The 13,236-nt window shown below is 38.3% G+C and overlaps 1 long non-coding RNA gene across 3 annotated transcripts in view; it reads left to right on the plus strand.

Annotated features, from left to right (window-relative positions):
- Nucleotides 1-12,929, plus strand: part of LOC123386654 — a 78,038-nt gene extending 65,109 nt beyond the window's left edge. For all 3 annotated transcript variants that reach the window (XR_006600890.1, XR_006600889.1, XR_006600888.1), the window contains one exon: nt 12,778-12,929. This is a non-coding gene — a long non-coding RNA (uncharacterized LOC123386654). The remainder of the gene's footprint in view (nt 1-12,777) is intronic.
- Nucleotides 12,930-13,236: the final 307 nt, after the last annotated feature.

Below are 13,236 nucleotides of genomic sequence, written 5' to 3' on the forward strand. Positions count from 1 at the left end.
ACAACTTGTACTCACCCTGCAAACCCACCTGAAAATAATTTCTTCTGTGGCATCTTCCTCAAATCCTCCAGGACGGTGAGCTAGCTGCTCTTCTCTTGGGAGTTTTCACAATGCTTCGTTTTGTGTTTCGTAATGCACTTACCTGACCATATATCGTAATTTGTCTATACTGCCTAAAACACTGTGGAGCTACCTAGAAACAAGGACTGTATCTTACCCATGTTGGATTTCCTAAAATCTTGCGTGTATGGTATTTCTAACAGTCGTTTTTGCCTGAGGTGATGGATATAATAGTTTTTGTATCATAACTTGCTAAAAATAACTTGGGGACAGAATCATAGCTGAAGGAGTAAGAAGAGGCAGTCAGAGGTAATGAGAAATCTTTGGCAATGTCAGTTCTAGAAAGACACCTGGAAGCAAGACTCCAGGAGCCTCCAAATGAGAGGACAGGTTTCCATGTGGTGGAAGTGGTTACAGACTTGGGGCAAATTGAAAAAAAAAAAAAAACAAACAGCTTCTTTCTCGGTTCTGCCCAGGTCAAGTTCTGAGAAGAAGGCCCTCAAATTCAAATTGTTGTGTTTTTTTTTCTTTATAAGTTGCACCCCCCCCCCAAAAAAAAAGCCATCAAGACACATGATTGTAGACGTTATTGATTTCTGTTATTTCTGTATTCTTACTGTTTTTACTCTCCAGGAGTTTAATTAATGTGCTAAGTTTAGCTTTTAAGTTTTCATGCTTCTTACACTGCATTTTCCTTTTCCAAGGAAATTCTATAGAAAAAAAATTCTGTACAAATTTTAAAGCAAAATCTTACTTATCTCACCACTAATTTGAAATAAAAAAGAGTATTTTTATCAAATCTGAACTGTGTAGCAGATCAGTCCTAAGCTGTATCTGACTGAGGAGGGAAAAATCATACAAAGATGTCAAAACATAGGGTCTGCTCCTAAGGAGCTCTCAGGGGCATGGGAAAGTAATGCATTTATAGCATTTTATAGGTAAAAAGATAATTTCCTATTTCGAGTCTACCTCACTTTCTTTCTGCAACTTATTTCTTATCATTATCGTTTACTTTTTCACAGATGAGGAAACTAAAGGTAAGGGTTTAAATGACAGTTGTGGTCACAGCTATTAAGTGGAAGAACATGGGCTTCAAGAAACAGGTTTCTGACTACAGTTCACATATCCTTTGAACAGCACCCTACTTTGTTCTTTTGCAAGACCTCTAATCAGACTGATTAAGCCTGATCTCGTGAAGCCCAATTTATCATTGGAGACAGGTGCATTTCCAATGTTTTTATAGAACTCCTGGTATGTATGTATGCACAAAATCAAGTAAGAACCAACAGGTTTAAGTGATAATATTGGGAAGTGAGATGAGAAGGTGACTTTATAAAGGAATCAATTCTTCAGCTGAATTTTGAAGAACAAGTAAATGCTAGTTTCAGAAGGACTGGGGAGATTACCCCCATGCAGAGAGGACAAAGCATATATGTGCACAGAGGTAGGAAGAGCCAGGATGCATTTGGGAAATTTAGAACTGCAAAAAAGGCTGAAATAGAAAATAAAGAAGTGGAAGGAGCTGAGCCATTGGAAGACAGACATTAGCTCCTAAGGAGGTTGATAGAATCTGAAAATAAATCTGGCCTTTTGTTTAGGAAGTGGGAACCCTACAGAAATGTGATATGACTGAATTTGTGTTTTGAGAAGTTTGTTTAGCCAGCACAATAGATTGGAGGGACAACAGGGATTGTTTGAAGACACAGACACAAGGAAGCCATCACAGTCACCCAGGGGAAAAGGAAAGAAAGTTTCAAACACAGCATGGCAGTACAAATGGAAGGAGGGGGATATGAAAGATTTAGACAAGTAAATATCTATAAAACTTAATTGGTTGAGATGGGAAAGAAAGCAGAATCTATGAAAATTATCGGAATTGTGGTTTGGGGAACCAAAATAGGTGATGCTGCTACTTACTGAGAGAAAAATTTTGAAATCTGAAGAAAAGACACAGTGAGTTTAGGCTGGCATATGTTAGATGTATTGTATATCTGAGCACTGAACAGTATAACCCAGGATTAAGGATCACATCTGTGAAGCTAACATGACTTGCCTTTCAAGCCCTGCTCACCACCTATCACCTGCATGACCTTAAGCAAATTATGTATTTAATGTCTTAAAATATTATGTTCATGACCAGTAAAAATGGGTTTAAAATAACTGCCTTAAAGTTTGTTTTGAAGATTAAGTATGATCACACATGTAATTATTTAGGGTCTATCTGACCAACTGAACTGACTCCTATTTGAGAAGAGGGGTTATGTGTCTTTTGTTTAATTCTGTATCTCAGTACTTAGAACTGTGTCTGGGACACAGTAGGTACTCAATAAATACTGAGTCAGTTGAACGGCCAAATGCAGAGAGACTCTGGTATAGTAGGTGCTCAGTAAATTGTTGGCATAGGTATCATATGTGAGATTGGAGTTTAGCAAAGAGGTTTGGGAAATAAAATGTATTTGTGTAATTTATTCTAGCTATGGGTTGAAAGTGGGCCACGCTAGAGTATATACCCACCATTTCCCTGAGGAGTGGAAATTTTAAGGAACCACTGAAGAAAAAGCAATTCATGCCGCCATGACTCTCAACTTTGCTCAGCTATTTTTTTTTTTAAGCTCAGCAATCTAATACTCTTAATATCAGAACTGGTTCCTGCAAGCACCCCCTCATCTGTAACACAAGATTAAGTTTGGTGACTTCTCCAATGGTGTGCATTGGTCAGTCAAGTGTAGGATCAACTTAACACTAGAGATCTTCCTTTGGACAGCCTTCCTTTGTCCATTCATCTTCTGTGTTGGGGAGTTCCGGCACATTCAAGAGGGCCATTGACTTTGGTGGTGGCATTTAGAACATGGACGGGAGCGGCTGCTCCTTCTATGCATTCCTGTATATAGCAAGCTGTAGGTGTTCACTTTGTCTGGATACATTTCACAACTAACTTCTATGCTGCTGCTATTAAAACACGAAACAACTGTGGCATCTTTAGATGGGAAAATCTAATTTGTTTCATTCTATTCTGGATTTAAGTTTCTAATTAGACTCGGAGAGGTGACAACATTGTGGGTGTGTGAAGTTGCCTTCCTGCCAGCTGAGTGTTTCTCCTTTTTTGCTTGTGTGGCAGAGAAGGTTGTACTTTGCTTTGTTAACACTGTGTGACAGATGCTTTCTCAGGCTTTTTGTCAACAGCGGGCCATTTGGTGTACACTCAACTGTTCTTCAATCAGATGACAGAAATGTCTTAGGGTGGTTCTCTGATCACAACCAAAATAGCTTTTCTGTGTATCTGAGAGATAGCAAAAATAACAATAATTTTCCAAATGTATAACATTTTAGGACATGAAGAAGGCAAGGAGGGTTAGAACGGAAGCCTGTTAAGGTGTCCTTTGTTGTGATTGAATAAGTTAATAGCACCTAAAGTTGAAGAAACACCTGCAAGATGCAAGATGTTAGGTCCATCACCACAAGCTGATGGTGGCCTGAACTAAATGGGGACAGTGGGATTAGGGGAGCTATTCATTACCTGACTTGGTGCTAGATTGGGGGTAGTCAACAAGAGGGAGAATCAGTGATGGCCACTTCTAATAATTTTAAGTGTCTCATTTGTATGCTGTATGTACTTTATCCTTTGTAACAGTCTTAATATCTGTTATTTCTTCTTAAAATGTATTCTTCGCTATTGGATTGGAACTGAACGAAGGCAGGGGCAACATCTGTCTTGTGTATCAGGGTATCTTTACCAGCTGGTAGAGTGAATAAATGTCATTTTCTAAGACATGAACCACAGAGAAAGGAGCATATTGAAGTTGGGTGAAGAAATGATAGTTATGGGCACATGTGAAATATTCAGATGGAGCTGAGCTGAGTTTGGGACAGCACTCTAGACTCTGGAGAGAGTTCTTTGGTGAACATTTAGATTAGGGAACTATCAACGCTTACACAGGAATTGCAACTATTAGAGGATTTGCAATCTATGGAGAATTTGTAGGGAGTGAGAGGGCACGACAGTACTCTGGGAACAAAAACACTAAGACTTAAGGAGAGAGAACAGTCCACTTCTCTTGAAAGGTGTTAAGTAAACTGAAGAATTAAAAGCAACCTTTGGGTTAAGTACCAAATATCTCATTGATTACCTTGCTAAGAGCAGATTCCATGGGATTTTGGCAATGAAAATAAGTTTGTAACAGATAATCTGGCTTCTGCCACTGTCTATTTTGAAATGGTTGTTTTCTTTTGTGCTAATTGAGAATATTTGTCTTTCTCTCTCCAAAATAGCTTAGAGTTTACCCTTTTGGGACAAAGCTGTGACTGTGTTTTTCTCCTGCTCTGTATGTTCCCTTTATATAGGTTCACTTGAGCTTGTTTGAGGCACTTCAATGGTGAGACACATTTTCTCCAAGTTTCCAGTAAATTTGGTAGAAAGAGAAAAGTGTCTACGCTGACCTGGAAATGAGTTTTGTGGCTGTTGTGAAACTTTGGGTTACAATATTGTAGATAGCCTTGACTTCAGAAGCTCAGTGTTATTCTATCTAAATTTTCATGCTGCCATAGGTGAAAGCCCTACAAATCTTTCCCAAATTGTGTAGGCAAGAGACAGAGGAGTGGGCAGAAGTAATAATCCACCACCATGCCAGTCACATCTGAACTAAAATAAAACACTTCTTAGTAACCCTGACCTTTAAAACACCCATCATCTCCACAACTATGTTCAAAATAAATCTACCACCAAATGTCCTGTATATGCAGCTGGAGAAACTGATGCAGGGAATAATGAAGTCCATATGAAAGAACTAACAAAACGTGGTGAGATAGTCAAGGCAAAGATTTACTGGAAAAGATCTCTGAAGGGCAATTATCTTTGCCTTCATATGCAGCAGGTCACGCATTGGACAGGAATTGGGTCATCTTCTGATGCCAGCAAAGGGCCTAGTCCCTACACTGCAGTGTGAGAGCAATGAGTTCCCTTTGCTTCCTGGGATATTGCTGAATTGAATGCTGGCTGCCATTGTAGCAGATAGAACCTGAATTATTTGTAGGACTTCAATCATCATGTGCATACCATGGAGCTTGAACAAGAGATTATTTGACTCCTAATGTTGTAAATTTGATTTTTTTTTTCTGAACACCTGCTAAAGGACTAACTAAATCATTTGACAGTGTGAAATACAGGCATACCTCTGAGATATTGTGGGTTCAATTCCAGACTACTGCAATAAAGTGAGTCGAATGAGTTTTTTGGTTTCCCAGTGCATATAAAAGTTATGTTTACATTCTACTGTACTCTATTAAGTGTGCAATATAATTATGTCTTAAAGAGTACACATCTTAAGTAAAAAACAAAAAAAATGCAAGTCATCATCTGAGCTTTCAGTGAGTTATAATCACTGGTCACAGATCACCGTAACAAATATAATAATAACGAAAAAGATGAAATCTTGTGAGAATTAACAAACTGCGGCACAGAGACATTAAGTGAGCAAATGCTGTTGGAAAATGCTCAACACAGGGTTGCCACAAGATTTCAATTTGTAAGAAGTGTGATAAAGCAAGGCACAGCACAACAAGGTATCCTGTATATCACACTGAAAGTTGATAGTGGCTATATTTATTCTCCTGAAGCCCTGTTCCCCAAGAAGTCTGCTTCAGTCTGTAGAGGCAGAAATGAATTTTTTTAAGTTTTTATTTATAATTTCAGTTACTTAACATACAGTGATATTAGTTTCAGATGTACAATATAGTGAGTTAACACATTCATACAACACCCAGTGCTCATCACAACAAATACACTCCTTAATTCTTGTCACCTATTATATCCATCCCCCAAAACCTCCCCTCTGGTAACCATCAATTTGTTCTCTATAGTTAAGAGTCTTTACCTTGGTTTGCCCCTGTCTCTGTTTTTTCCCCTTTTGATCATTTTTTTCCCTTAAATTCTACATATGAATGAAATCATATGGTATCAGTCTTTCTCTGACTTATTTCCCTTAGCATTACACTCTCTAGATCCATCCATGTTGTTGCAAATTGCAAGATTTCATATCTATCTATCTATCTATCTATCTCGCCATCTTCTTTATCCATTAATCAGTTAATGGGTATTTGGGCTGTTTCCATAACTTGACTATTGTAAGTAATGCTGCTATAAACACTGGGGTGTATGTATACCTTTGAGTTAGTATTTTTGTATCCTTTTAGTAAATTATCTAGTAGTGCAATTGCTGGGTTATAGGGTAGTTCTGGTTTTAACTTTTTGAGGAATGTCCATAATGTTTTCCACAGTGGCTGCTCCAATTTGCATTCCCACCAACAGTGTAAGAGGGTTCCTCTTTCTCCACATCCTCACTCACACCTGTTGTTTCCTATGTTGTTGATTTTAGCCACAGAAATGAATTTCTTAATGAAGGTTTTACAACAGTTGACTTTTTCCAGGCTAAAGGATGAGTATTTGTAGGTTACACATACTAATCAGAGTATTGATTACAATGTTAAAGGATTTTAGATTTTTTAATGGTACATTTGTCTCACATTTTAAGGCTCTTAGTGGTGAAATTGTTATATACAATCATCACGCTTTTACCCAGAGAAGTCCCGACTGCATTTTCTCTAACAGTCTCACAGACTATCTCCACAAACAAGTAAAATAATTAATATGTAGGAAAACGAAACTGTCCTCCTACTACAAAAAGTAGGACAGAATTAGGGCAGACAGTTTTGGGAGGGAACTTAAGAACTTTATCTTGCCTTTTGAAAGAAAAGTAAAATCTCTATATATAACATCTTCTTGATCCTTTCCTAAAGTAAAAAAAAAAAAAAAAATGAGCTACTCAGGTTAAAATTAGGGAAATAAATTAATAACATGTGCATTAATTAATATGTGCCTTATTTCTGAGGATCTTTTAAAGCAGTAGCAAAGCAAAAAATAGATTTCATACCTCTGGTATCAACAGTATCAATGAACTTGGGAAGAAAATGTAATTTATAATGGAATACCCATGATATATAAAAATGAATATAAATTTTTTTTTTCAACGTTTATTTATTTTTGGGACAGAGAGAGACAGCATGAACGGGGGAGGGGCAGAGAGAGAGGGAGACACAGAATCGGAAACAGGCTCCAGGCTCTGAGCCATCAGCCCAGAGCCCGACGCGGGGCTCGAACTCACAGACCGTGAGATCGTGACTTGGCTGAAGTCGGACGCTTAACCGACTGCGCCACCCAGGCGCCCCAAAAATGAATATAAATTTGATGTGTACAATATGAAGATAATGAATACAAATTTATTATTCTATCATCACCAGTGTTTACTTCACTTATTTACTTTGAGATATTGTAGATTCTGGGTCTGGAGGTCTCTCTTGTCCAGCAAGAGAGCAGGATGCAGGATTGAAAATGCAAGAGAGGCTACTGTCCCGGAGGAGACAGGAGCCCAGAGTAAGTGTCCTTGCTCTGTTTTTATTAGGATCAGAAGGCTTACAAGCATGACGGACATGCACAAAGAGACAATGAAACCATGAACATTAACTCATGTACATGGAGTAAAGGGAGTTTTGAAGAAGTGTGGTGTTAGGGGTTTGGGTCGATACAAAACAAGATTCCAGTGCTGGCTGGGAGGTTGTTGACAGCAAACATGAGGCCCCACCTCTGTTTACCTAAACTGGCCTAAGGGATAAGAAACACAACGCATGCTACTCACTGTCAACAAAGCATCTTTCTTTTGTTAATTAGTTCTGCTCTAGGCAACTCTGCCTCACTGTGGTCTGTAGCCCTATTTACCTGTTTGCCTAATTCATTCCAAAAGCAGCTTTCTGCTATTGTCCTACACCTTTGTCCTATACTGGGGGCCTTTGCTCCATTTGCCTAATCCTATTTACCTAACCTTGGATGTTTTCATTCAGAGGTTTCCTATTCCTATATCTTTGTCCTATACTGGGGGCCTTTGCTCCATTTGCCTAATCCTATTTACCTAATCTTGTTTACCCAAACTTGGGTGTGTACATCCTATGGCTTTCTAATTCTTTATGCCTTGTTAACCCATTGGTGCAAGCTCAGGGAATTTCTAAGCTTATTCCCCACAGGATATAGGATAATAAAATCATAGGTTTGGGGGAAAAAAGGAAATATATTTCTAAGTTGAAAATGATTTTGGGGGCGTCTGGGTGGCTCAGTCGATTAAGTGTCCAACTTGATTTTGGCTCAGGTCATGATCTCATGGTTCATGGAATTGAGCCCTGGGTAGAGCTCTTTGCTGACAGCATGGATCCTGCTTGGGATTCTCTCTCTCTCTCTCTCTCTCTCTCTCTCTCTCTCTCTCTCTCTCTCTCTTTCTCTCTCTCTCTCTCTCTCTGCTCCTCCCCTGCTTGTGTTCTCTCTCTTGCTATCTCTCTCAAAATAAATATATATATATTTTTTAAATAAAGTGATCTTTAAAGTAATATTTGAAATGATCTTTAGGAATATAGGAAGTTTGGTAAGTTCCTCTTTAGAAATGCCTTCAGAATCAGACTCACTCATGAAATTCAGAATTTATATGTAGTAATATATTTTGCATCCTACATTCCATAATTTCTCTTATGATCTTTATTTACTTGTTGCATTAATTATGTGCATGTCTATGTTTACAAGTAGATTTTAAGCTCCTTTAAGGGTACAAACCACGTTTCACTGAAATTTACATCTTCCACATAATCTGGGGAAATGTTTTCTATTTGATCATTTCTATTTTTTAACTTTTTTTAATGTTTAGTTTTTTGAGAGAGAGAGAGACAGACAGAGCACAAGTATAGGAGGGACAGAGAGAGACAGAGACACAGAATCCAAAGAAGCCTCCAGGATCTGAGCTGTCAGAACAGTGCCCAATGCAGGGCTTGAACCCATGAACTGTGAGATCATGACCTGAGCCGAAGTTGGACACTTAACCGACTGAGCCATCAAGGTGCCCTGATCATTTTTATTTTTTTTTAAACATTTTTTTTTCAACGTTTATTTATTTTTGGGACAGAGAGAGACAGAGCATGAACGGGGGAGGGGCAGAGAGAGAGGGAGACACAGAATCGGAAACAGGCTCCAGGCTCTGAGCCATCAGCCCAGAGCCCGACGCGGGGCTCGAACTCACGGACCGCGAGATCGTGACCTGGCTGAAGTCAGATGCCCAACCGACTGCGCCACCCAGGCGCCCCGTGATCATTTTTATTTTTAAAATACTTGGGACAGGGGTGCCTGGGTGGCTCAGTCGGTTGAGCATCCAACTTCAGCTCAGGTCATGATCTCATGGCTTGTGAGTTCAAGCCCCCCATTGGGCTCTGTGTTGACAGCTCAGAGCCTGGAGCCTGCTTCAAATTCTGTGTCTCCCTCTCTCTCTGCCCCTCCCCCACTCATGCTCGCTCGCGCTCTCTCTCTCTCTCTCTCTCTCTCTCTCTCTCTCTCTCTGTCAAAAATAAATAAACATTAAAAAAATTACAAAAATAAAAAATAAAATAAAAATACTTAGGACATATGAGAACTCATGTGGATATAAGGACAAAGCACACAAAGAAAGAGAAATGTGGGAAGGTTGGGTCACACTCTATAGTTCCAAACAGGCTGTTTTCCTAAGCAACCCAAATAAGCAACAGTTGTTTTCCTGAAAGGGTTATGTTGCTTATAGTTGCTACTATGAGTTCAACAAGGAGAGGGAACTCTTAGTTAATTAATTGTTAATTATTGTAACAGATTATTTAAAATGTTCACACAGAGCAGGAAATAGAAACACTCTCTAGAAGGTTTAAGTGACATTGACACTGAACTACAACAGGTCTTCAGTTTCCAGGTGGAGAAAGAGGCAGGAAACAAACAGGAAACAAGAGAAAAGGAAGGAAAGAAAGAAAGAAAAAAACAACACCTTTAGAAATAGTTGGCAAAGAAGTGCTAGACTTTTGTCATTGCAGTTTGTCACCAAACTCCTTAAAAGAATCAGAGTAGTTAGTGGGTATCAATGTTTATTTTTAATTTTAATTTTTTTAAATTAAACAAATTAATTTGTTCTGTTTTCAAAACCATTAAACTTGTTTATTTTTAAAGAAGATAGAAAATATCTGGGCTTGTATCAGTTTGCTTAGCTCTGTTATAGCAGATTGAAAATGGATTATGAACTTGTCCATTCATGAACAACCAAATATCCTATTCTTGGCTGAAATGACAGCTTTGGTTAATTCTGTTGCAGGCATTTACACTTCTGTGGGCAGTGCACCATGGCCCAAGGTGTTCATGAGAGAAGCTTCCAGAATGTCCTACTCTTAATACTCACAGTATTATAAGGACTTGCACTATTAAAAAGTATAGGTTTCTATTCACTAATGATCATTTCCTCTCTTGCTTACCTCTCTTAACATTTTGCTGATGTAAACCGAAAGGACCAGTAGTCCACACCACGAATACTGAATGAATGGTTTTGCCTGGAAATGTCATTGTTTCCAGTTTCCAACATCTCTCAGAATTCTTCACCCTCTACCCTTGAAATGTTCTCTTGCTTTCACTTTATATGTCAACAGCTCAACCTCCCTAATCAATCTCTCTTGTCTCTGCCAGTGCAGAAACTGCAATGGTAGGAGTGGTGGATATAAGATTGGAGCTTTAATTTTCAATTCCATATGCTCTTTGACCGTGTCCTGTGGAAGCTGTGAGATTTCAGTGTCCCATTTTTTAAGCAAGCATTTGTTGTCAATAAGTCTGGCAGATGGCCACAACACCTGGGGCAATTAAGCCCCAGGGATGGATGAGTAGTTTCTAAGGTGAGCAGAATTTTCCATCTGCTCAAATGGCACTTTAGGGGTTTGAGCAAGCCCGTGCTGGTTGTCTGGGGTATGTGCCTCATACAAGCCCACATTTTGGTCCCCCAGATACTTCCTGGCTATCCCTCTAAAAAATAGGAAAAGCTAGAAAATAAATATTTAGTCTATTTTACATCTGCTGGAAGTGGATCACTTTGCTCCTTTGGGTTTGTCTTTAAGAAGCAAGATCAAACGGTTTTCATGAAATTCCACTTACATTTTAAATGCATGACTTATTTTGGCTTATTCTGTTGTAGAATATTCCAAAATCAAAATTAAATGCTAAAGAATAAATTAGCCCATTTAAAAGATATTAGTGTGCCACATAACAGATGTGGCTACCAACATTCTAAGTCAGGCCTTCCCCTCCAAATTTCCCACCATCCCTTTCACCTGTGCAACCCTCTAATTAACATTGTATGATTAAATCATTCCAAATCAGTATTTAGGAAGATAGTAATTGGAACCTAGGTTATTGTTTTGAAAGTTTGTTTCTTAGAATAAAGCCACAGAAATCTTTTGTGAATTGGGCAGTTTGTTTGTTTTCTGTTTGAGGGTGTGCAATAAGTTGGCTTATCCAAGGAAGCTCTTACATCCCTGCAAACTTTAGTCACATTGCCATGTAAAGTCATTGCCAAGTTTTCAAAAACGAGTCTGGACTGCTATTCCAATTCACCAGTGTTCCGCCTCCGTGGCAGATGGTGTTCGCTTATGGAGGGGACACAGCTGAAATTGCACAGTGGAGGTGTCATTCCATTGCTAAGGTTTTAGATTTTGTTGCTCTGAAGAACTCATATGCCAGAGAGTTACAGCTCCTCGGTCTTCTTTGCTCTGTATCACTGGCTGGTGTCCACCTTTCTCCCCATTTCCTCTAGACCTGAGCATCATTTCTGGATCACAGATCTTCCCTTTCTGAGCTTTTTTTTTTTTTTTTTTTTTTTTTTTTTGTAAGCACATTGAGTTCTATGATTTGCTGGTAATCCCTGAATATTCAGTTTGGTCCTGAATCTCAGTGCCTTTCTGAAGGAAATATCTGGACAACCTTGTGGCAGTAGTTGGAGAATCCTCTAAATGCTGAGACCCAACCTGTCAAAAAGTTGAAGTGGCATGAAGGACAAAAAGAGCATGGCTCTCGAGTTGAGACAGACCAGATTTGAACTTGGCTATGACACTTGTTGTCAGTGTAGCTTCAGGGCATATACTTGACCTATTTTATTTATAAAATGGAAATGATAATTCTGTAGAAACCTCACAGGATTTGGAGTATTAAATGAAATTCAATCTTTATGTTTGATACAATAAGTGATAACAATTTGTGTTTTTCTTCCTGCTAATTTGTTAATAGTTGTAAACTTCCAACATTGGAATTATCTTTGATTTTTCACCTCTTTACCTATTGCCATGTTTTATTAATTATTGTGCCTCTCTTTTTCTGTGTCCATGGCTGCATTTGTTATTAATTCAGACCATCATTGCTTACCAGGAATACTGCTATATTTTATGTTCAGAATTCTTTACCTTTCCCTATCCCATCTAATATAACTAAAATTTCTTTCCATTTAGTAAACATTATTTTGAATCTACTACTTGCCATAGAGATTGTTAGGCTATATCCTAAGTGGGGTTGCTAGACTCTTTTGGAAGGCACCATTAGTTAAGACTTGGGCTCTGGAGCCAGATTGCTTGGATTCAAATGCCAGCTCAACCATTTATTAGCTATTTAACTTTGGTCAATATCTCTTTTTAGTATCTCGTATCTTGGCTTCTCATCTCTAATAAGAATATAATAATAGTATCTCATTTCATAATGATGGCTATAAGAAATAAAGGAGATAATGAATAAAAACTTCCTAATATGTAGGAAGCACTCATAATTTTTATTTTTTATTATTAATAATCTTCATATATTTGTTTCAGCCTTGGCCTCCCATTTTGAACACCTACAATGACCACCTCTTCACGTTATATGAAATTGATGCGTGTGTATTTGAGTTCTCCATTAACTTCCTTTTAATCAATTGATACCAAGTTCTTTGACGCCTGCCTAAATAAAGTACATTCAGCCTGCATACATACTCATTTGTCTTCTTTCCTCTGTTATTCCTAGACTTCCAATCACCAACATGATTGGTCCACAATAGAGATTCTCTGTCTCACTCAAACCATTATGCATATTCATGGATCTTCATTTTGGCCTGATGTATAGAATATGATGACTGATTCGTACATTTACCTCATTCCTGCTTTTCTACTTTTTAATTTTTGCTAACGTCACACGTTCTGCTTAGCACTTGCTTTTCAAGAATCTTGTCCTTACTCAATGCTCCTAAACTGACCACTCTTGTATTCCCTCTGCCTTTAGAACAATTATGTTCT

Source organism: Felis catus, chromosome B4 (genome assembly GCF_018350175.1).
Source record: "Felis catus isolate Fca126 chromosome B4, F.catus_Fca126_mat1.0, whole genome shotgun sequence".
Classification (NCBI taxonomy): Eukaryota; Metazoa; Chordata; class Mammalia; order Carnivora; family Felidae; genus Felis; species Felis catus.